This window comes from Bombina bombina, chromosome 3, assembly GCF_027579735.1.
Source record: "Bombina bombina isolate aBomBom1 chromosome 3, aBomBom1.pri, whole genome shotgun sequence".
Lineage (NCBI taxonomy): Eukaryota > Metazoa > Chordata > Amphibia > Anura > Bombinatoridae > Bombina > Bombina bombina.
Window position 1 is genome coordinate 661,696,267 of NC_069501.1, and position 24,975 is coordinate 661,721,241.

A 24,975-nucleotide genomic window follows, 5' to 3' on the forward strand; every position below is an offset into this window, starting at 1 on the left:
ATGTATATACTTTCTTCCCCCACTTACACCAATGCATTCTTTTAAATATATATATCTATATATATATATATATATATATATATATATATATATAATATATTTATTATTATTTTTTATTTGTAATTTATAATCTTTAATTTCTAGATCTGCGAAGGCAGAATAAAGCAAGCTATTCTGTATATTCAATCCGGTAGAGTTTCACAATACTTGACGTCATCGCCCACTCCCTCCCCCTAGAGCGTGCACAAAGAAGAAAGCGAGCATGGAAAAAGGAAATTATATTTGAACCTAGTAAGCTGGGGCTTTGATGGAGGGATTGCAATAGGCTCACATATTACAAAATATTTAATAATTTAGCATTTATTATCCGGATGTAACCATATTCGTTAGGACTGTAGAATTAAATAAATACAAAACAAAATGCTAGTGTATACAGACCCTTTAACACCTTGATTGCCTAGAACACCTATACAGCAATTAGCTAACCCCTAATCCAATAGAGCAAATCAGATGGCAGCACTCCAGTAAAGATGTATTATTTATTCACATCAACTCCAAAAAAGACAATAAAACAACAAAGTTTTGGGTGTTAACATGATTAAGGGGTAACACCCGAAATGTCGTTTTTTTTGTCTTTTTTGAAGTTGATGTGAATAAATAATACATCTTTTTAGATTACTGGAGTGCTGCCATCTGATTTGCTCTATTGGATTAATTTTTGGGACTTTTGGTGTGAGGTCCTGGATGGCGTTGTCACCCACTGGATACACAGGTGCTGGAGATAATCTAAACTAACCCCTAATACAAACAGCAGTGCATCAATTTGACCCTTAGCTTAAAGGGACATTAAACCCAAAACATTTATTTCATGATTCAAGTAGAGAATACAATTTTAAATAACATTCACATTTACTTCTATAATCTATTTTGCTTCATTCTTTAGATATCCTTTGTTAAAGAAATAGCAATGCACACGGGTGAGCCAATCACGAGGCATCTATGTGCAGCCACCAATAGGAAGCTACTGAGTCTATCTAGATAAGCTTTTCAGGAAAGGCTATCAAGAGAATAAAGCAAATTAGATAATAGAAGTAAATTATAAAGTTGTTTAAAATGGTATTCTCTATCTGAATCGTGAAAGAAAAAAATCTGGGTTTAATGTCCCTTAAAACTCTAATCAACCACACACAGGGAGTTTAAAGGGACATGAAACCCCATTTTTTTTCTTTTGTGATTCAGACATAGGAATACAATTTTTTTTTAAAGTTTCCAATTTACTTCTATTATCAAATTTGCTTTGTTTGCAGACAATTCTTTGTTGAAGAAATGTCTAGATAAGTAACGTACACAAGTCTGGAGCACTACATGGCAGGAAAAACTGCTGCCATCTAGTGTTGCAGACACTATGCACACTCCTGAACTTACCTACTTTTCAACAAGAGATACCAAGAGAACGAAAACAATAAAATTCATAACGGAAGTAAATTGCTCTATCTGAATCATGAAAGAGAAAATGTTTGATTTTATGTCTATTTAAGAGGCATTTTTGCTCGATTTATCAAGCCCTTCTCCTCCATTCGACTGCAGGTCCTCACAAGAGAACCTGAAAGTAAGGATTTATCAAGCAGCAGTCATCAGACACCTCTAGGTGGAGAATTTCAAACTTCCTGGTTTCATCCGACCAGGGAGATAGACACCCCCCTGCCCGCACATGATTGGCAGTGCGTGGGCAGGAGGCAGTGTTGAACGCAAGCGCAAAATAGCGCACTGGGGCAATGTTAAACTCAGGCAGCGGATTGCTGACTGCCAGAGGAGAGCAGGGGCGGAGAGGGGCGAATATGTATGCTTCTTTACACCCTTGATTGATGAATTGAGCCCTATGGGAAATACTTTACCTGGCCACCAGGAGGAGGGAAAGACACCCCAAACAGAGCATTTAAATATTCCTTCCACTTCCCCTACCTACTCTCTCAGTAGTTCAAGTTGGGTATAAGGAAAAGTAGAGAGATAAAAAAGGCTAAAAAGTAGAGAGATAAAAAGGGCTAAAAGAGGTGCCATAAGACTGCCATCATTAAACTATTCAGGGCAGGTTCATGGACTCTCACTGCCAAGAAAGAAAATAATTTATCAGGTAAGCATAAATTATATTTTCTTTCTAATGGCAGTGAGAGTCCTCAAATTCCATTCATAACCTTTGGGAAGCCACAAAGTTGTTTTGGGATGGAAAGGTAGGCAAGGGCAGTCCTAAATAATAGGCACCACCGCTTGAAGAACCTTTTCCCAAAACATGCCTTTGCTGAGGCAAAAAGCATCAAATCGATAACATTTCATAAAAGTATGTAATGAAGACCAGGTAGCAGTCTTACAAATCTGTTAAACTGAAGCCTCATTCTTGAAGGCCCAGGAAGTAGACACCGCATGGGTAGAATTAGCTGTAATCCGGGATGGAGGCTGCTGACCCATTTCTATATAAGCCATGCGAATCAAACTTCTGAGCCAGAAGGATAGGGAAACAGCTGTGACCTTCTAACTCTTGTGCTTACCAGAAAACATGGTAAACAAGGAAGATTGACGAAATTTCTTGGTAGCATGAAGATAAAAGTTTAAGGCTCTAACAACATCTAGACAATGCAATAACCTCTACTTGAAGAAGGAGGATTGGGACAAAGACGGAACAACATTTCTTGATTGGTATTATGAGTTGAGACAAGTTTAGGTAAAAATCCCGTCTTTGTCCGAAGTACAGCCTTATCCAAATGGAACACCAGATAAGGGCAAGTCACACTGGAGGGCATATAATTCTGACACTCTACAAGCATAGAAAATAGCAACAGAAACAACACTTTCCAAGTTAGTTACTTAAGTATTAATAGAATGCATAGGCTCAAATGAAGCCTGTGTGAAGAACAAGATTAAGCAATAATCTTGAATACAGGTCTAATTCTAGCAATAGCCTGAACAAATGACTGAACATCTGGCAAATGAGCCAACCTCTTTTGTAACAATACAAAAAGAGCAGAAATCTGAACTTTGAGAGAACTAACATACAAACCCATCACCAAACATCCTGCAGAAACTGAAGGATAGTGCAGAGTCTTCACCTTGTGCCAAGGGAACCCACGTCTGCGCACCAAAATAGATAAGCAATTCACATCTTATGTAAATACGTCTGGTAACTGGTTTACGTGCCTGAACCAGAGTATCAATCACCGCCTCAGAGAAATCCTCTCTGGACAAAATTATTTGTTCAATCTCCATGCAATCAGCCTCAGAAAAATCTAGATTTTGATAGAACATACCCAAATCCAGAAGGTCCAGCCTCTGAGGAAGTCGCCATGGAGGAACAGATGACATTCTCAAGAGGTCTGCATACCAAGTCCTGTGTGACCATGCAGGAGTTAACAGAATCACTGAAATTCCTTCCTGTTTGATTCGAGCTATTACTCAAGGAGCAGAACGATTGGAGAAATCGATACTAGATTGATGCCAAGGAACTGATAAGGTGTCCACCAACTCCGCCTGAGGATTTCTTGATCTAGACTCGTATCTTGGTAGTTGTGGCATTGAGACGGGAAGACATCAGATCTATCTCTGGGTACCCCCACCTGTGGATGATCTCTGCAAAAAAACTCCTGGTTTAGAGACCATCCCCAGAGCAAAGAGTCTGCCTGCTCAGAAAATCTGCTTCACAGTTTCCACACCTGGAATGTGGATGGCTGATATTTGGCATTGGTATGTCTCTGCCCATTGAAGAAAATGGGACACTTTCCAGCATCAACCACGGTAGTGATTGTTTGGCCGATTGAAATCGAATAAAGCGGATGGAATGTAACTGGGGCCCCGACAGAAGATAATTTGAAGATGGCCCTCAGCTCAAGAACATTAATCAGGAGAACCGCTTCCTCTGGTCGCCAGGTTCCCTGGGTTTCAAGAGAACCCCACTCAGTGCCCCAGCCTGTCAAACTCGCATCTGTTGTTATAATTTCCCAGGATAGGCGCAGGAAGCACATGCCCTGGAGAATAGGTTCCTGAGACAGCCACCAGGAAAGAGACTCTCTAGGGATCCATAGATATTACCTGAGATAGACCTAAATGATTTCCATTCCTCTGCCTGAGCATACATAACGGTAGCGGTCTCAGATGATAGCGAGCAAAAGGAATAGCATCCGAAGCTGCAACCATTAGACCTAACCATTTCCATACAGTGCATTAAGCCACCGAAGGCTGAGGAGTGGATTGAAGTAGACGGCAAGCAGCCTGAAGCTTCTGGCTGCATTGGTCTGTGAGATAAATATGCATGCTGATAGAATCTATGATGATCCCTAGGAAGTTCACATCTTGTGTTGTGGGTGAGAGAACTTTTTTCCAGGTTTTAATTTCCAGTCATGCGTCCAAAGATGCCAGAGTAACATCTCTGTGTGAGATGTCACTCAACGTAAAGGCGGCACGTGAACCAAGATGTCATCCCAAGTATGGCGCCACAGCAATCCCCTGTTGTCTGACTACAGCAAGGAGGGCCCCTAGAACCTTTGTAAATATCCTGGGGAGCCGTAGCTAAACAAATGGGAGAGCTAAGAATTGGTAAAGCTTGTCAAGGAAACCAAAAACGTAGAGTACTGGTAATGATCTCTGTAAATTGGAATGTGAAGTATGCATCCTTCAATCTATGGTGGTTATGAATTGACCCACCTGTACAAAAGGAAAAATGGACCTGATAGTTTCTATCTTGAAGAAGGTACCCTTATGAAATTGTTAAGGCACTTCAGGTTGGAACAATGAATAGGTTTGAATAGAACCCTCTTTCCCTCTCTGCCTGGGCAACGGGGACAACTCCCATAGATAGCAAATCTCCTACACAGCGTTGCAAGGCTATTATTTTTTTACCGGCTTCCCCGAGATCCTTGATAGGGGGAACCTGCCCTTTTGGAGGGCGAGATCGGAAACCTATTCTGTATCCATGGGATATGATGTGCAGAATCCAAGGATCCTGAAAGGACTGAGCCTGAACTTCCTGAAACAGAGATATCATGACCCATTCTTGACCTGAGCCCAGGTCAGGGGCCAACCCTTCATGCTGACTTTTTGTCTGGGGTCGATTTCTTGGGCTGTTTATTCTTGTTCCACAACGGGTTTGGCTTCCAGGTAACTCTGGGAGTTTTAGACTTGGTTGTTGAAGCACTCCTCTGTGTCTTGTTCAGACGAAAGGAGCGATAACATCCCATAGCACGTCCCTTATGACAGTAGAAATGGATGGAATCCAGGCACGGCCAAATAAGGATTTCCCTTAAAGGCCAAAGATAGTAACCTAGATTTAGAAACCATGTCTGCTTACCAGGACTTTAGCCAGAGAGCTCTCCTAGCTAGCACAGCAAAGCCAGAGTTCTTGGCACTGAGACAAAATATTTGATTAATGGCATCACAGATGAAAGAAATGGCAATTTTTATGGACTGAATGCGGTCCTGGATATCCTCCAAAGTGGATTCTACCGTAATCAGCACCAGCCACCACAGCAATAACTACGGCAGGTTGGAAAAGCAAGCCTCCCTGAAGAAAAACTTTTCTCAGATATTCCTCTAACCTCCTATACATTGGGTCCTTGAAGGATGTGCCATCTTCCAGAGGGATAGTAGTGCATTTCACTAAGGTGGAAATGGTGCTGTCTACTTTGGGGATCGCATTCCACACTTGAAAACTGGACTATCCGGAACAGGAAACATTCTCTTAAAGCTTGGAGAAGGAGAAATTAGGGACACCAAGTTTTTCCAACTCCTTGGAAATAATGTCCGTCATCAATGAAGGTACTGGGAACACTTCAGGTTTAAATACCATATCAAATTTATGTACCTCTTTTCCGCTGAGGGTTTAGAATCAGGTACACCTAGTGTGCTTAAAACATCTAAGTAAATATCTTAGGTGTTCAATTTTAAATCTTAATTAATATCCTCAGAATCACTTTCCAATTCAACATAGGAGGTAGAGGATGAAAGTTCTCCTTCAGAACTAGCCAAGGAATCATCAATGTCAGAAAGCTGCAAATGGCTGACCGCTGCAGCACCAACAGAACTGCTGGTCCGAGACTCAGAGGAATAGTGTTTAACCTTCCTCTTCCTTGCAACTGGCAAAGCGCCTTAGGGCAGCAGAAACCGCAGATTGTAGCTGGGCTGCAAAATCATAGGGAAAAGTCCCAACCCCGGGTTGTGATTGAGAAGCGGGGTTGCAGAGAACAGCATGTGTTGAAATAGGAGCCGCCATTTGCGGCTGTAGTACTGGCATATCTGGGCATACTGAGGTCTGTCCATAGGACACCCCTGAGTCCGCATAATTCCAGGGGGTAGACTGAGGTGTCAGGGACACCGCGGACGTCTGACTACCAGGGGACCCCAGAATGAGACTGCAGAATGGATGTAAGGCAAGCAATGCATAATTGAGCAGGAGGACACACAGTATGTAACCTGCATAGCATGCAATTATTTGAATCAAATAATGGAATAGGACAATTATCCTTCTGACTAGGTTTCTATCATAGAATCATCTATCATCATCCAATGTACATAGAACCATCATCAATGTACTATGGGGAGGACTTACACTGCTAGCATACCACAAATAAGTTGAGCAACAATCACCTGTAGAACCCCAGAGCACTAATCAATGTTACTGGCCAAATAATATATAGAATGCTCCGTCTGAGGTTATCTCACCACCTCCTTATCCGGCCAGCTCTCTCACATTGCTGCTCCGCTTGCAAAAAACTGCGTAGTGCAGATCACACCCCCTTGTCACTTTGAGAGGCTGGATGGCACCAAAACAGTGTGTGGTGCAAACCCTTGTGTACGCCCCACACCACAAGTCTAATGCGCAGTGATAGAGCTAACAGCGCACACAAACTATACACCGTAGCCCGAAAAAAAGTGTGGAAAACGGAAGCACTCAGTAAGGGCATCCAAGCTGCAATCACACAGTAGTGGCATGTACCAGGTCTGGACTGGCAAGTTTAGTCGAAAGACCCAGTGCCGCCTCTGTAGTGTCACACATTCAAAGTCTCAGCCTCAACCTGAGGTTTCTGATCCGCTTTTTTTTTTTTTAATAAAAAAACGTTCAGGGTATATGCGGTAAGTGTCTGCACCAGTCTGCTTTACTATCGCAAACATCTGGAATGGAATCCACTTTTTTCTCTTTATTTACCCTAATGTGTCTGGGGTCTTAAAATCAGAAACTGTATGTCTGTCCACTGTCCTCAACTCAATAGGCAACAAGCCATTAGAGGAATAGGGTCTATAATCAGGGCTTACCAAGTTTCATCTCTGTCATCCTGCAGGAGTCCTGTAACACAAAGTGGAAAATAAGTGTAAAACCATTTGCCTAAAAGGGAGGATAGCATAAGAACACTGGAGAAGGAATAGAAACTTCCATATAACCATCAGTAGCTAATATACACCAAAACTCTACTAAGAGAATTGCATAGCTTTCTACAACTCCCCTGTCCTCTCTTGCAGGAAGCAATCCATTGAGGACAGTAAAATCAGAATTTTCAGCAGAGCACCTCTCTCTGCCTACCTCCATGAATGAGGCAAGGAACTACTGAGAGGGTAGGAGAAGTGGGAGAAATATTTCAATGCTCTCTTTGGGGTGTTTTTCCTCCTTCTGGTAGCCAGGTGAAGTATTTCCCATAGGTTATGAATGGAATTCGTGGACTCTCATTTACTGTCATTAGAAATAAATCAGAATCAGTTTTTTTAAAAAAATGTAACAAGAATCCACTGATTTTTCTAAATTATTTACCCAGTTGTGGTTAAGAAGAGGGCTCAGCAGTGTCTATTTCAATCCATTAAGTGTCTTGCATGGTTGTTTTTAAAATCAGCATTAACAGCAATATTCTGAAAGATTTTTAATTGCTTTCACAATAATTCTTAAAAATATTAATTATGAAATTACACAAAAATATATCAAAACTGTTAAATGCCTGATCTCTTTTTGGTTCAATAGCTAAAAAATGTATTATGATAACAATGTATAAGTTATGTTGCTGCTCCAAATATGTTATTCTGATTCTGTTTTTAAAGGGACACTGAACCCAAATATTTTCTTTCGTGATTTAGATAGAGCATGACATTTTAAGCAACTTTCTAATTTACTCCTGTTATCAAATTTTCTTTATTCTCTTGGTATCTTTATTTGAAATGCAAGAATGTAAGTTTAGATGTCGGCCCATTTTTGGTGAACAACCTGGGATGTCCTTGCTGATTGGTGGATAAATTCATCCACCAATAAAAAAGTGCTATCCAGAGTTCTGAACAAAACAAATAGCTTAGATGCCTTTTTCAAATAAAGATAGCAATAGAAAGAAGAACAATTGATAATAGGAGTAAATTAGAAAGTTGCTTAAAATTGCATGCTCTATCTATATCACAAAATAAAAAATTTGGTTTCAGTGACCCTTTAAATTATGTGTAATTATGAAATTCAACCACTAGGTGGAAGTATGCTCGGAGTGCTCAGGTGTATTGAGCACTTTTGTGTTAATTTGTTGGCTATTTAAAGCACACAGGATGTGATGTACACATGTATGATTAAGGGGTTGCCCCCCAAAACGTTACAATTTTGTTACTTGTCTCTGCAATAAATATATAACTTGAAGCAAGGTGCTGCTGTTTCTTTGATTTAAGTTCTTGCTGGGTAGCTGACCAGTCGCTCCTGATAGCTTGCACCCTTCATATTTTTTAGCTGCTGGACCTACAGAGTGCTATTTGAGCCATTTAGCCACCAATCAACAAGCGCAACCCAGGTGTTGAACTAAAAATGGGCGAGCTCCTAAGCTTACATTCTTGTTTTTCAAATAAAGTTAGCAGGAAAATTAAGAAAATTGATAATAGGAGTAAATGAGAAAACAGAATTTATGTTTACCTGATAAATTACTTTCTCCAACGGTGTGTCCGGTCCACGGCGTCATCCTTACTTGTGGGATATTCTCTTCCCCAACAGGAAATGGCAAAGAGCCCAGCAAAGCTGGTCACATGATCCCTCCTAGGCTCCGCCTACCCCAGTCATTCGACCAACGTTAAGGAGGAATATTTGCATAGGAGAAACCATATGATACCGTGGTGACTGTAGTTAAAATAAAATAAATTATCAGACCTGATTAAAAAACCCGGGCGGGCCGTGGACCGGACACACCGTTGGAGAAAGTAATTTATCAGGTAAACATAAATTCTGTTTTCTCCAACATAGGTGTGTCCGGTCCACGGCGTCATCCCGTACTTGTGGGAACCAATACCAAAGCTTTAGGACACGGATGAAGGGAGGGAGCAAATCAGGTCACCTAAATGGAAGGCACCACGGCTTGCAAAACCTTTCTCCCAAAAAATAGCCTCAGAAGAAGCAAAAGTATCAAACTTGTAAAATTTGGTAAAGTGTGCAGTGAAGACCAAGTCGCTGCCCTACATATCTGATCAACAGAAGCCTCGTTCTTGAAGGCCCATGTGGAAGCCACAGCCCTAGTGGAATGAGCTGTGATTCTTTCAGGAGGCTGCCGTCCGGCAGTCTCGTAAGCCAATCTGATGATGCTTTTAATCCAAAAAGAGAGAGAGGTAGAAGCTGCTTTTTGACCTCTCCTGTTACCAGAATAAACAACAAACAAGGAAGATGTTTGTCTAAAATCCTTTGTAGCATCTAAATAGAATTTTAGAGCGCGAACAACATCCAAATTGTGCAACAAACGTTCCTTCTTCGAAACTGGTTTCGGACCCAAAGAAGGCACGACTATCTCCTGGTTAATGTTTTTGTTAGAAACAACTTTTGGAAGAAAACCAGGTTTAGTACGTAAAACCACCTTATCTGCATGGAACACCAGATAAGGAGGAGAACACTGCAGAGCAGATAATTCTGAAACTCTTCTAGCGGAAGAAATTGCAGCCAAAAACAAAACTTTCCAAGATAATAACTTAATATCAACGGAATGTAAGGGTTCAAACGGAACCCCCCTGAAGAACTGAAAGAACTAAGTTGAGACTCCAAGGAGGAGTCAAGGTTTGTAAACAGGCTTGATTCTAACCAGAGCCTGAACAAAGGCTTGAACATCTGGCACAGCTGCCAGCTCTTTGTGAAGTAACACAGACAAGGCAGAAATCTGTCCCTTCAAGGAACTTGCAGATAATCCTTTCTCCAATCCTTCTTGAAGAAAGGATAGAATCCTAGGAATCTTTACCTTGTCCCAAGGGAATCCTTTAGATTCCACCAACAGATATATTTTTTCCATATTTTGTGGTAAATTTTTCTAGTTACAGGCTTTCTGGCCTGAACAAGAGTATCAATAACAGAATCTGAGAACCCTCGCTTTGATAAGATCAAGCGTTCAATCTCCAAGCAGTCAGCTGGAGTAGGACCAGATTCGGATGTTCGAACGGACCTTGAACAAGAAGGTCTCGTCTCAAAGGTAGCTTCCATGGTGAAGCCGATGACATATTCACCAGATCTGCCTACCAAGTCCTGCGTGGTTACGCAGGAGCTATCAAGATCACCTACGCCCTCTCCTGATTGATCCTGGCTACCAGCCTGGGGATGAGAGGAAACGGCGGGAATACATAAGCTAGTTGAAGGTCCAAGGTGCTACTAGTGCATCTACTAGAGTCGCCTTGGGATCCCTGGATCTGGACCCGTAGCAAGGAACCTTGAAGTTCTGACGAGAGGCCATCAGATCCATGTCTGGAATGCCCCACAGTTGAGTGATTTGGGCAAAGATTTCCGGATGGAGTTCCCACACCCCCCGGATGCAATGTCTGACGAATCAGAAAATCCGCTTCCCAAGTTTCCACTCCTGGGATGTGGATTGCAGACAGGTGGCAGGAGCGAGTCTCCGCCCATTGAATGATTTTGGTCACTTCTTCATCGCCAGGGAACTCCTTGTTCCCCCCTGATGGTTGATGTACGCAACAGTCGTCATGTTGTCTGATTGAAACCGTATGAACTTGGCCCTCGCTAGCTGAGGCCAAGCCTTGAGAGCATTGAATATCGCTCTCAGTTCCAGAATATTTATCGGTAGAAGAGATTCTTCCCGAGACCAAAGACCCTGAGCTTTCAGGGATCCCCAGACCGCGCCCCAGCCCATCAGACTGGCGTCGGTCGTGACAATGACCCACTCTGGTCTGCGGGAGGTCACCCCTAGCGACAGGTTGTCCAGGGACAGCCACCAACGGAGTGAGTCTCTGGTCCTCTGATTTACTTGTATCTTCGGAGACAAGTCTGTATAGTCCCCATTCCACTGACTGAGCATACACAATTGAAATGGTCTTAGATGAATGCGCGCAAAAAGGAACTATGTCCATTGCCGCTACCATCAAACCTATCACTTCCATGCACTGTGCTATGGAAGGAAGAAGAACGGAAGGAAGTATCCGACAAGAGTTTAGAAGTTTTGTTTTTCTGGTCTCTGTCAGAAAAATCCTCATTTCTAAGGAGTCTATTATTGTTCCCAAGAAGGGAACTCTTGTCGACGGAGATAGAGAACTCTTTTCCACGTTCACTTACCATCCGTGAGATCTGAGAAAGGCCAGGACTATGTCCGTGTGAGCCTTTGCTTGAGGAAGGGACGACGCTTGAATCAGAATGTCGTCCAAGTAAGGTACTACAGCAATGCCCCTTGGTCTTAGCACCGCCAGAAGGGACCCTAGTACCTTTGTGAAAATCCTTGGAACAGTGGCTAAACCGAAAGGAAGCGCCACAAACTGGTAATGCTTGTCCAGGAATGCGAACCTTAGGAACCGATGATGTTCCTTGTGGACAGGAATATGTAGATACGCATCCTTTAAATCCACTGTGGTCAAGAATTGACCTTTCTGGATGGAAGGATTGTTCGAATGGTTTCCATTTTGGACGATGGAACCTTGAGAAACTTGTTTAGGATCTTGAGATCTAAGATTGGTCTGAACGTTCCCCTCTTTTTTGGGAACTACGAACAGATTGGAGTAGAACCCCATCCCTCGTTCTTTTAATGGAACAGGATGAATCACTTCCAGAAGATAACCTTGGAAGACTATTTCTAGCGCCCAAGGATCCAGAACATCTCTTGCCCAAGCCTGAGTGAAGAGAGAGAGTCTGCCCCCCACCAAATCCGGTCCCGGATCGGGGACCCGCATCTCATGCTGTCTTGGGAGCAGTGGCAGGTTTCTTGGCCTGCTTTCCTTTGTTCCAGCCTTGCCTTGGTCTCCAGGCTGGATTGGCTTGAGAAGTATTACCCTCCTGCTTAGAGGACGTAGCACTTGGGGCTGGTCCGTTTCTGCGAAAGGGACGAAAATTAGGTTTATTTTTGGCCTTGAAAGACCTATTCTGAGGAAGGGCGTGGCCCTTGCCCCCAGTGATATCAGAGATAAAACTCTTTCAAGTCAGGGCCAAACAGTGTTTTCCCCTTGAAAGGAATGTCAAACAATTTGTTCTTGGAAGACGCATCCGCTGACCAAGATTTTAACCAAAGCGCTCTGCGCGCCACAATAGCAAACCCAGAATTTTTCGCCGCTAACCTAGCCAATTGCAAGGTGGCGTCTAGGGTGAAAGAATTAGCCAATTTAAGAGCACGAATTCTGTCCATAATCTCCTCATAAGAAGAAGAATTACTAATAATCGCCTTTTCTAGCTCATCGCACCAGAAACACGCGGCTGTAGTGACAGGGACAATGCATGCAATTGGTTGTAGAAGGTAACCTTGCTGAACAAACATCTTTTTTAGCAAACCTTCTAATTTTTTATCCATAGGATCTTGGAAAGCGCAACTATCTTCTATGGGTATAGTGGTGCGCTTGTTTAGAGTAGAAACCGCCCCCTCGACCTTGGGGACTGTCTGCCATAAGTCCTTTCTGGGGTCGACTATAGGAAACAATTTTTTAAATATGGGGGGAGGTACGAAAGGTACACCGGGCCTGTCCCATTCTTTATTAACAATGTACGCCACCCGCTTGAGTATAGGAAAAGCTTCGGGGGGCCCCGGGGCCTCTAGGAACTTGTCCATTTTACATAGTGTTTCTGGAATGACCAGATAATCACAATCATCCAAATTGGATAACACCTCCTTAAGCAGAGCGCGGAGATGTTCCAACTTAAATTTAAAAGTAATCACATCAGGTTCAGCTTGTTGAGAAATTTTTCCTGAATCTGAAATTTCTCCCTCAGACAAAACCTCCCTGGCCCCCTCAGACTGGTGTAGGGGCCCTTCAGAAACAATATCATCAGCGGCCTCATGCTCTTCAGTATTTTCTAAAACAGAGCAGTCGCGCTTTCGCTGATAAGTGGGCATATTGGCTAAAATGTTTTTGATAGAATTATCCAATACAGCCGTTAATTGTTGCATAGTAAGGAGTATTGGCGCGCTAGATGTACTAGGGGCCTCCTGTATGGGCAAGACTGGTGTAGACGAAGGAGGGGATGATGCAGTACCATGCTTACTCCCCTCACTTGAGGAATCATCTTGGGCATCATTTTTACTAAATTTATTATGACATAAATCACATCTATTTAAAATGAGAAGGAACCTTGGCTTCCCCACAGTCAGAACACAATCTATCTGGTAGTTCAGACATGTTAAACAGGCATAAACTTGATAACAAAGCACAAAAAACGTTTTAAAATAAAACCGTTACTGTCACTTTAAATTTTAAACTGAACACACTTTATTACTGCAATTGCGAAAAGTATGAAGGAATTGTTCAAAATTCACCAAAATTTCACCACAGTGTCTTAAAGCCTTAAAAGTATTGCACACCAAATTTGGAAGCTTTAACCCTTAAAATAACGGAACCGGAGCCGTTTTTATATTTAACCCCTTTACAGTCCCTGGAATCTGCTTTGCTGAGACCCAACCAAGCCCAAAGGGGAATACGATACCAAATAATGCCTTCAGAAAGACTTTTCTATGTATCAGAGCTCCACACACATGCAGCTGCATGTCATGCTGTTCTCAAAAACAAGTGCGCCATACCGGCGCGAAAATGAGGCTCTGACTATGATTAGGGAAAGCCCCAATAGAATAAAGTGTCTAAAACAGTGCCTGCCGATATTATTTTACAAAAAATACCCAGATTAAATGATTCCTCAAGGCTAAATATGTGTAAATATGATCGATTTAGCCCAGAAAATGTCTACAGTCTTAATAAACCCTTGTGAAGCCCTTATTTACTGTGTGAATAAAATGGCTTACCGGATCCCATAGGGAAAATGACAGCTTCCAGCATTACATCGTCTTGTTAGAATGTGTCATACCTCAAGCAGCAAAAGACTGCTCACTGTTCCCCCAACTGAAGTTAATTCCTCTCAACAGTCCTGTGTGGAACAGCCATGGATTTTAGTAACGGTTGCTAAAATCATTTTCCTCATACAAACAGAAATCTTCATCTCTTTTCTGTTTCAGAGTAAATAGTACATACCAGCACTATTTTAAAATAACAAACTCTTGATTGAATAATAAAAACTACAGTTAAACACTAAAAAACTCTAAGCCATCTCCGTGGAGATGTTGCCTGTACAACGGCAAAGAGAATGACTGGGGTAGGCGGAGCCTAGGAGGGATCATGTGACCAGCTTTGCTGGGCTCTTTGCCATTTCCTGTTGGGGAAGAGAATATCCCACAAGTAAGGATGACGCCGTGGACCGGACACACCTATGTTGGAGAAATGTGCTTAAAATCGTATGCTTTATCTGAATCATAAAAGAAGGAATTGGGGTTTAGTATCTCTTTAAGGGATTAACACCCATGGATTGCCTCAAAATGCCCATATACTATCTGTAACTCTGCCTCTCCTACACGGGAGTGTACCACCTGCTGCAAGTACAGTATATCTCAATTTATTCTGTTTCAGAAAGTATAAAAGTGATGTATGCTTACATACAGTTTAGTGGTCATATCTTCTCACCTTTAAAACTATGACTTCCCATTTCCTCCCTAGCCAGTAGTTATAGTATGGAAGGGCTCGACCAAATTGTTAAAAATCTAGGAGGCTGCTCAAAACTTCAGAATACATTTTAAAAAAAATTGTTTTCAGAATTTAAAGGGATAGTCTATTCCAGAATTTGTATTGTTTAAAAACATGGATAATCCCTTTGTTCCCCAATGCCCAGTTTTGCATAACCAACACGGCTATATTAATATTACTTTTACTTCTGTGATCACCTTGTATCTAAGCCTCTGCAGACTGCCCCCTTATTTCACTTTTTTGACAGACTTGCATTTTAACATTGACAGACATGTATTTTACACAGCAAAAAAGTAGAGACCAAACAGGCTAAAAAATCACGCTATTTTATTAAATAAAAACATAATTTATGCTTACCTGATAAATTTATTTCTCTTGTAGTGTATTCAGTCCACGGGTCATCCATTACTTATGGGATATATTCCCTTCCCAACAGGAAGTTGCAAGAGGATCACCCAAGCAGATATATAGCTCCTCCCCTCACATGTCATATCCAGTCATTCGACTGAAACAAGACGAGAAAGGAGAAACCATAGGGTGCAGTGGTGACTGGAGTATTAATTAAAATTTAGATCTGCCTTAAAAAGGACAGGGCGGGCCGTGGACTGAATACACTACAAGAGAAATAAATTTATCAGGTAAGCATAAATTATGTTTTCTCTTGTTAAGTGTATTCAGTCCACGGGTCATCCATTACTTATGGGATACCAATACCAAAGCTAAGTACACGGATGATGGGAGGGACAAGGCAGGAACTTAAACGTAAGGAACCACTGCCTGTAGAACCTTTCTCCCAAAAACAGCCTCCTAAGAAGCAAAAGTGTCAAATTTGTAAAATTTTGAAAAAGTGTGAAGCGAAGACCAAGTCGCAGCCTTGCAAATCTGTTCAACAGAGGCCTCATTCTTAAAGGCCCAGGTGGAAGCCACAGCTCTAGTGGAATGAGCTGTAATTCTTTCAGGGGGCTGCTGTCCAGCAGTCTCATAGGCTAAGCGTATTATGCTACGAAGCCAAAAGGAGAGAGAGGTTGCCGAAGCTTTTTGACCTCTCCTCTGCCCAGAGTAAACGACAAACAGTGAAGAAGTTTGACGAAAATCCTTAGTTGCCTGTAAATAGAATTTCAGGGCACAGACTACGTCCAGATTGTGCAAAAGTCGTTCCTTCTTTGAAGAAGGATTAGGACATAATGACGGAACAACAATCTCCTGATTGATATTCCTGTTAGAGACTACCTTAGGTAAAAACCCAGGTTTAGTACGCAGAACTACCTTGTCTGAATGGAAAATCAGATAAGGAGAATCACAATGTAAGGCGGATAACTCCGAGACTCTTCGAGCCGAGGAAATAGCCATCAAAAACAGAACTTTCCAAGATAAAAGTTTAATATCAACGGAATGAAGGGGTTCAAACGGAACTCCTTGAAGAACTTTAAGAACCAAGTTTAAGCTCCACGGAGGAGCAACAGTTTTAAACACAGGCTTAATCCTAGCTAAGGCTTGACAAAAGGCCTGGACGTCTGGAACTTCTGCCAGACGCTTGTGCAAAAGAATAGACAGAGCAGAAATCTGTCCCTTTAAAGAACTAGCTGATAAGCCTTTTTCCAAACCCTCTTGGAGAAAGGACAATATCCTTGGAATCCTAACCTTACTCCATGAGTAACTCTTGGATTCGCACCAATACAGGTATTTACGCCATATCTTATGGTAGATTTTTCTGGTAACAGGCTTTCGTGCCTGTATCAAGGTATCAATAACTGACTCGGAGAAGCCACGATTTGATAGGATCAAGCGTTCAATCTCCACGCAGTCAGTCTCAGAGAAATTAGATTTGGATGATTGAAAGGACCTTGTATTAGAAGGTCTTGCCTCAAAGGTAGAGACCATGGTGGACAGGACGACATGTCCACTAGGTCTGCATACCAGGTCCTGCGTGGCCACGCAGGCGCTATCAGAATCACTGATGCTCTCTCCTGTTTGATCTTGGCAATCAGTCGAGGGAGCAGAGGAAACGGTGGAAACACATAAGCCATGTTGAAGAACCAAGGAGCTGCTAGAGCATCTATCAGCGTCGCTCCCGGGTCCCTGGACCTGGATCCGTAACGAGGAAGTTTGGCTTTCTGGCGAGACGCCATGAGATCCAGTTCTGGTTTGCCCCAACGATGGACCAGTTGAGCAAATACCTCCGGATGGAGTTCCCACTCCCCCGGATGAAAAGTCTGACGACTTAGAAAGTCTGCCTCCCAGTTCTCCACGCCTGGGATGTGGATCGCTGACAAGTGGCAAGAGTGAGACTCTGCCCAGCGAATTATCTTTGAGACTTCTAACATCGCTAGGGAGCTCCTGGTTCCCCCTTGATGGTTGATATAAGCCACAGTCGTGATGTTGTCCGACTGAAATCTGATGAACCTCAGTGTTGCTAACTGAGGCCAAGCTAGAAGAGCATTGAATATTGCTCTTAACTCCAGAATATTTATTGGGAGGAGTTTCTCCTCCTGAGTCCACGATCCCTGAGCCTTCAGGGAGTTCCAGACTGCGCCCCAGCCTAGAAGGCTGGCATCTGTTGTTACAATCGTCCAATCTGGCCTGCGAAAGGTCATACCCTTGGACAGATGGACCCGAGATAGCCACCAGAGAAGAGAATCTCTGGTCTCTTGATCCAGATTTAGTAGAGGGGACAAATCTGAGTAATCCCCATTCCACTGACCTAGCATGCACAATTGCAGCGGTCTGAGATGCAGGCGCGCAAATGGCACTATGTCCATTGCCGCTACCATTAAGCCGATTACTTCCATGCACTGAGCCACTGACGGGCGTGGAATGGAATGAAGGACACGGCAAGCATTTAAAAGTTTTGATAACCTGGACTCCGTCAGGTAAATTTTCATTTCTACAGAATCTATCAGAGTCCCTAGGAAGGAGACTCTTGTGAGTGGCAATAGAGAACTCTTTTCCACGTTCACTTTCCACCCATGCGACCTCAGAAATGCCAGAACTATCTCTGTATGAGACTTGGCAATTTGAAAGCTTGACGCCTGTATCAGGATGTCATCTAGATACGGAGCCACCACTATACCTCGCGGTCTTAGAACCGCCAGAAGTGAGCCCAGAACCTTTGTAAAGATTCTCGCGGGCCGTAGCCAACCCGAAGGGGAGAGCTACAAATTGGTAATGCCTGTCTAGAAAGGCAAATCTTAGGAACCGATGATGATCTTTGTGAATCGGTATGTGAAGGTAGGCATCCTTTAAGTCCACTGTGGTCATGTACTGACCCTCTTGGATCATGGGTAGGATGGTCCGAATAGTTTCCATTTTGAATGATGGAACTCTTAGGAATTTGTTTAAGATCTTTAGGTCCAAAATTGGTCTGAATGTACCCTCTTTCTTGGGAACCACGAACAGATTTGAATAAAACCCCTGTCCTTGTTCCGTCCGCGGAACTGGGTGGATCACCCCCATTACTAGGAGGTCTTGTACGCAACGTAGGAATTCCTCTTTCTTTATCTGGTTTTCTGATAACCTTGAAAGATGAAATCTCCCTTGAGGAGGAGAAGCCTTGAAGTCCAGAAGATATCCCTGAGATATGATCTCCAACGCCCAGGGATCCTGGACATCTCTTGCCCACGCCTGGGCGAAGAGAGAAAGTCTGCCCCCAACTAGATCCGTTTCCGGATAGGGGGCCATCCCTTCATGCTGTCTTAGGGGCAGTAGCAGGTTTTCTGGCCTGCTTGCCCTTGTTCCAGGACTGGTTAGTTTTCCAGGCCTGTCTGTAACGAGCAACGGTTCCTTCCTGTTTTGGGGCGGAGGAAGTTGACGTTGCTCCTGCCTTGAAGTTTCGAAAGGCACGAAAATTAGACTGTTTGGCCTTTGATTTGGCCCTGTCCTGAGGAAGAGTATGACCCTTACCTCCAGTAATGTCAGCGATAATTTCTTTCCAGCCGGGCCCGAATAAGGTTTGCCCCTTGAAAGGAATATTAAGCAATTTAGATTTAGAAGTCACATCAGCTGACCAGGATTTAAGCCATAACGCTCTGCGCGCCTGGATGGCAAATCCGGAGTTCTTAGCCGTTAGTTTAGTTAAATGTACAATGGCATCAGAAACAAATGCATTAGCTAGCTTAAGTGCTTTAAACTTGTCCATAATTTCATCCAATGGAGCTGAGTGAATGGCCTCTTCTAGAGACTCAAACCAGAATGCTGCAGCAGCAGTGACAGGCGCAATGCATGCAAGGGGCTGTAAGATAAAACCTTGTTGAACAAACATTTTCTTAAGGTAACCTTCCAATTTTTTATCCATTGGATTCGAAAAAGCACAACTATCCTCCACCGGAATAGTGGTACGCTTAGCTAAAGTAGAAACTGCTCCCTCCACCTTAGGGACCGTCTGCCATAAGTCCTGTGTAGTGGCGTCTATTGGAAACATTTTTCTAAATATAGGAGGTGGGGGAAAAGGGCACACCAGGTCTATCCCACTCCTTGCTAATAATTTCTGTAAGCCTTTTAGGTATAGGAAAAACATCAGTACACACCGGTACTGCATAGTATCTATCCAGCCTACATAATTTCTCTGGAATTGCAACTGTGTTACAGTCATTCAGAGCCGCTAAAACCTCCCCTAGCAATACACGGAGGTTCTCAAGCTTAAATTTAAAATTAGAGATCTCTGAATCCGGTTTCCCTGGATCAGATCCGTCACCTACAGAATGAAGCTCTCCGTCCTCATGTTCTGCAAACTGTGACGCCGTATCGGACATGGCTCTTGTAGCACCAGCGCGCTCTATTCTTACCTCAGAGCAATTGCGCTTGCCTCTTAATTCTGGCAATTTAGATAAAACTTCTGTCAGGGTATTATTCATAATAGTAGCCATGTCTTGTAAAGTGATTTGTATGGACGTCCCTGATGCACTTGGCGCCACAATATCACGAGCCTCCTGAGCGGGAGGCGAAGGTACTGACACGTGAGCAGAGTTAGTCGGCATAACTTCCCCCTCGTTGTCTGGTGATAATTCCGTTATAGAAAAAGACTGACCTTTATTATTTAAAGTGAAATCAATGCATTTAGTACACATATTTCTATGGGGCTCCACACTGGCCTTTAAACATAGTGAACAAACAGATTCATCTGTGTCAGACATGTTTAAACAGACTAGCAATAAAACTAGCAGACTTGGAAAACACTGTAAATAATTTTACAAGCAATAAAGAAAAACGCTACTGTGCCTTTAAGAAGCACAAAAAAACTGTCACAGTTGAAATAACAATGAACCAAATCAGTTATAGCACTCAAATTTTCACAGTAAATGTATTAAGTTAGCAGAGCATTGCACCCACTTGCAAATGGATGATTAACCCCTTAATACCCAAAACGTTTTTTTTATATGCAGTAAAGAAAAAAACGTTTTTTAATACAGTCAAAACCACTGTCACAGGTCTGCTGTGACTGATTACCTCCCTCAAAATGACTTTTGAAGTCCCTTAAGCTCTCTGGAGACGACCTGGGTCATGCAGGAAGAAGCAGGAAGACTGAGCCTGAATTTTTACTGCGTCAAAAAAGCGCTAAAATAGGCCCCTCCTACTCAAAATTACAACATTGTGAGTTTCAGTTAACTGTTTCTATGCAGAAATACCGGTCAGCCATGTGGAAAAAATTTATGCCCCAATAAGTTTTATCACCAATGTACCTCACATAACGATTAAACATGCCAGCAAAATCGTTTTAAACATCCTATTTTTTAAGGAGTATGTATCTCTATTGATAAGCCTGATACCAGTCTTCCTACTGCATTTAAGGCTTATAACATCACTTCAGTATTAATATAGCATTTTCTCAGTCAAATTCCATTCCTTAGAAAATTACTTTACTGTATATATTTAAATCAGCCTGCTAACAGTCGCTCTCACTGTATTAAAGGCTTTACTTACATTACATCGGTATCAGCAGCATTTTCTTAGTCAATTCCATTCCTTAGAAAAATAATTTACTGCACATACCTTGTTTGCAGGATTCCCCGCACGCTATTCCCTTTCTGAAAGTTACCCCACTCCTCAGAATGTGCGAGAACAGCCAGTGGATCTTAGTTACTTCTGCTAAGATCATAGAAAACGCAGGCAGATTCTTCTTCCAAATACTGCCTGAGAACAAACAGCACACTCCGGTACCATTTAAAATAACAAACTTTTGATTGAAGAAATAAACTAAGTATAAAAACACCACAGACCTCTCACAACCTCCTATCTAGTTGAGTTGCAAGAGAATGACTGGATATGACATGTGAGGGGAGGAGCTATATAGCAGCTCTGCTTGGGTGATCCTCTTGCAACTTCCTGTTGGGAAGGGAATATATCCCATAAGTAATGGATGACCCGTGGACTGAATACACTTAACAAGAGAAAAGTCTACCACTTACGTGGGCCAAGCTACTTAATAAAAAAAAAATTAAAAACAAGAAACAGCCTAAGCGATGCACATCCCACACTTAGGACGCGTTTCGGGTCAGCCCCATATTCACAACTGAATGGGAAACTGCACATACTGACTTTTTATGTAAATGTACTGGCTCCTCATTCCAAATGAACAAGTTACACCTGTCTTCCTAAGCCTTCAAGGACCCATACTACAGAAATGAGCCAATAGTTAAAGCTCAAAGAAGGGGTTTGTTCCTATACATACTATTAGCTGAGGGATATGCGAATAAATAAACAAACAAATAAATACAAATATATATATATATTTGCTGCTTATTTGGTGATGCATTTACTTTAGAATAATAGTAAATTAATAATAGTTATTCAAACTGCGGACTATAGAAATAGCTATTTTCACGATAAACTGAAGGATTATATATATACCAGATTTCTTAAAAGAGCACAAGATAGTTCATTATACCTATATACACTTACATGTGCTCGAAGGTTTAGAGGGGACTTGTAAAGATAATGGAATATCAGAAACATTATGAGTTTATTCAGCCTAGTGAACAAGCACATTTACAGTGCTACATAGTACATAGTATATGGCGACAACTTATACAGATAAATCACGTAAGTCACTACATATGTCAGTCAATCATAACATATTCATATAGCTGTGTGTGTGTGTGTGTGTGTGTGTGTGTGTGTGTATATATATATATATATATATATAAAAATAAGTCTAAACAGACCTGAACACCTTTAAATGAAAAGATACAATAGAGAGCATATATAGAGAATATTATTATTAGCTTTTGCAAAACCGAAGTCTCAATATTACAATGTTTTATATCAGGCAAACCATGCCACATAGTGGACCCTAGGATTATATATATATATATATATATATATATATAATGCAATGTACTCATATATGCATAGTGTTTAAAGTGCACAGGATACGGTATATACCAAGGCACACAGAACATTTGCTAAGACCATAGGATAATGTTATAAAGTTATAAAACACATTCTAAATGGCAAATTGTAAAATCTAACCTTATAGAACCTAGCAAAGTAGCAGGGATAAGCAAGGTGTCCGTACACGGACACTGGTGTCCATGACTAGCCCTTGCAGTGTCCGCCCCCCGTTTTGTAGAAGGGAGGGAGGAGTAGGACAGATAAATGCTGGTCCTCACTCCTCCTTGACCCAAGCGGCGCCACGCTTAGTAGCGGGAAAGTGAGGGAAGAAGCAAGCAGCCTGCAGTCAACTAACCATGAGTCGTGACCCATCCCAATTCCTTGATCTGTGCGGCAGCATGGTGCTGGTGTCTGTGTGTAGAAGACCGCTGCCTACTCTGACAAACCTTACGTAACCAAGTAAGTAACCAACCATGATGATCATGCAATTAACATCAAGGTGGGTGGGTTCAGTCAGGAGTTGCAGACTCTCAATATAACAAAAAAATAAATAAAAGGTAATACCACAAGCAGTCTTTATATAAATGTTATTTTAAACTTGTTTGATTAGATGACTAATTTGTACTTGTGGAACTAGACCAGGGGTGTCCATCGTGCAGCCCATTTGATAGCAAAGTGTCGCTCTCCTGACTTATAGAAACATAGAATATGTCAGCAGATAGGAACCATTCGGCCTATCTAGTCTGCCCAATTTTCTGAATATTTCATTAGTTCCTGGCCTTATCTTATACCTAGCATAACCTTATGCCTATCCCATGCATGTTTAAACTACTTCACTGTCTCTACCACTTCTGCTGGATGGCTATTCCACCATGTATTCACTACCCTCTATGTAAAGAGAGTGTTTTTTGATGTTTTTAATTTGAAATGTACCTTGGTGACCTTCACTAACGTCTGTACTTTGGAAAATGTCCGCCACAGCCTCAGTCCGTGCCTATCCCTGTAAAGTAGTGTAAGATATAATTCAATGTTCCCAGTGATTCATGATGTCATATTCTGAATTAAAACCAGACGGAAGTCTGGTACACAACTTGAATATCCAGAAAGTTTCTCTTCTATTTAGTGCTTTTAATCTATCACCTCCCCTCTTCTCTATATATGGTCTCTATCGTATCTTTTCATTTAAAGGTGTCCAGGTCTGTTTAAACTTATTATATATATATATATATATATATATATATATATATATATATATATATACACATACATACACACACACACACACACAGATATATGAATATGGTATGATTGATTTCAATGCTTGACTGACATATGTAGTGACTTACGAGATCTTCAGTTTATCGTGAAAATAGCTATTGCTATAGTCAGCAGTTTGAATAACTATTATTCATTTACTATTATTTCAAAGTAAATGCATCACCCAATAAGCAGTATATACTGTATATATATATATATATATATATATATATACAGGGAGTGCAGAATTATAAGGCAAATTAGTATTTTCACCACATCATCCTCTTTATGCATGTTGTCTTACTCCAAGCTGTATAGGCTCGAAAGCCTACTACCAATTAAGCATATTAGGTGATGTGCATCTCTGTAATGAGAAGGGGTGTGGTCTAATGACATCAACACCCTATATCAGGTGTGCATAATTATTAGGCAACTTCCTTTCCTTTGGCAAAATGGGTCAAAAGAAGGACTTGATAGGCTCAGAAAAGTCAAAAATAGTGAGATATCTTGCAGAGGGATGCAGCACTCTTAAAATTGCAAATCTTCTGAAGCGTGATCATCGAACAATCAAGCGTTTCATTCAAAATAGTCAACAGGGTCGCAAGAAGCGTGTGGAAAAACCAAGGCGCAAAATAACTGCCCATGAACTGAGAAAAGTCAAGCGTGCAGCTGCCAAGATGCCACTTGCCACCAGTTTGGCCATATTTCAGAGCTGCAACATCACTGGAGTGCCCAAAAGCACAAGGTGTGCAATACTCAGAGACATGGCCAAGGTAAGAAAGGCTGAAAGACGACCACCACTGAACAAGACACACAAGCTGAAACGTCAAGACTGGGCCAAGAAATATCTCAAGACTGATTTTTCTAAGGTTTTATGGACTGATGAAATGAGAGTGAGTCTTGATGGGCCAGATGGATGGGCCCGTGGCTGGATTGGTAAAGGGCAGAGAGCTCCAGTCCGACTCAGACGTCAGCAAGGTGGAGGTGGAGTACTGGTTTGGGCTGGTAGCATCAAAGATGAGCTTGTGGGGGCCTTTTCGGGTTGAGGATGGAGTCAAGCTCAACTCCCAGTCCTACTGCCAGTTTCTGGAAGACACCTTCTTCAAGCAGTGGTACAGGAAGAAGTCTGCATCCTTCAAGAAAAACATGATTTTCATGCAGGACAATGCTCCATCACACGCGTCCAAGTACTCCACAGCGTGGCTGGCAAGAAAGGGTATAAAAGAAGAAAATCTAATGACATGGCCTCCTTGTTCACCTGATCTGAACCCCATTGAGAACCTGTGGTCCATCATCAAATGTGAGATTTACAAGGAGGGAAAACAGTACACCTCTCTGAACAGTGTCTGGGAGGCTGTGGTTGCTGCTGCACGCAATGTTGATGGTGAACAGATCAAAACACTGACAGAATCCATGGATGGCAGGCTTTTGAGTGTC

General features: G+C 42.0%; 1 protein-coding gene across 2 annotated transcripts in view; it reads right to left on the minus strand.

Annotated features, from left to right (window-relative positions):
• The window catches only part of BEND2 (BEN domain containing 2), a 268,497-nt gene that overhangs the window by 178,457 nt on the left and 65,065 nt on the right, over positions 1-24,975 (minus strand). The window lies entirely within an intron of this gene.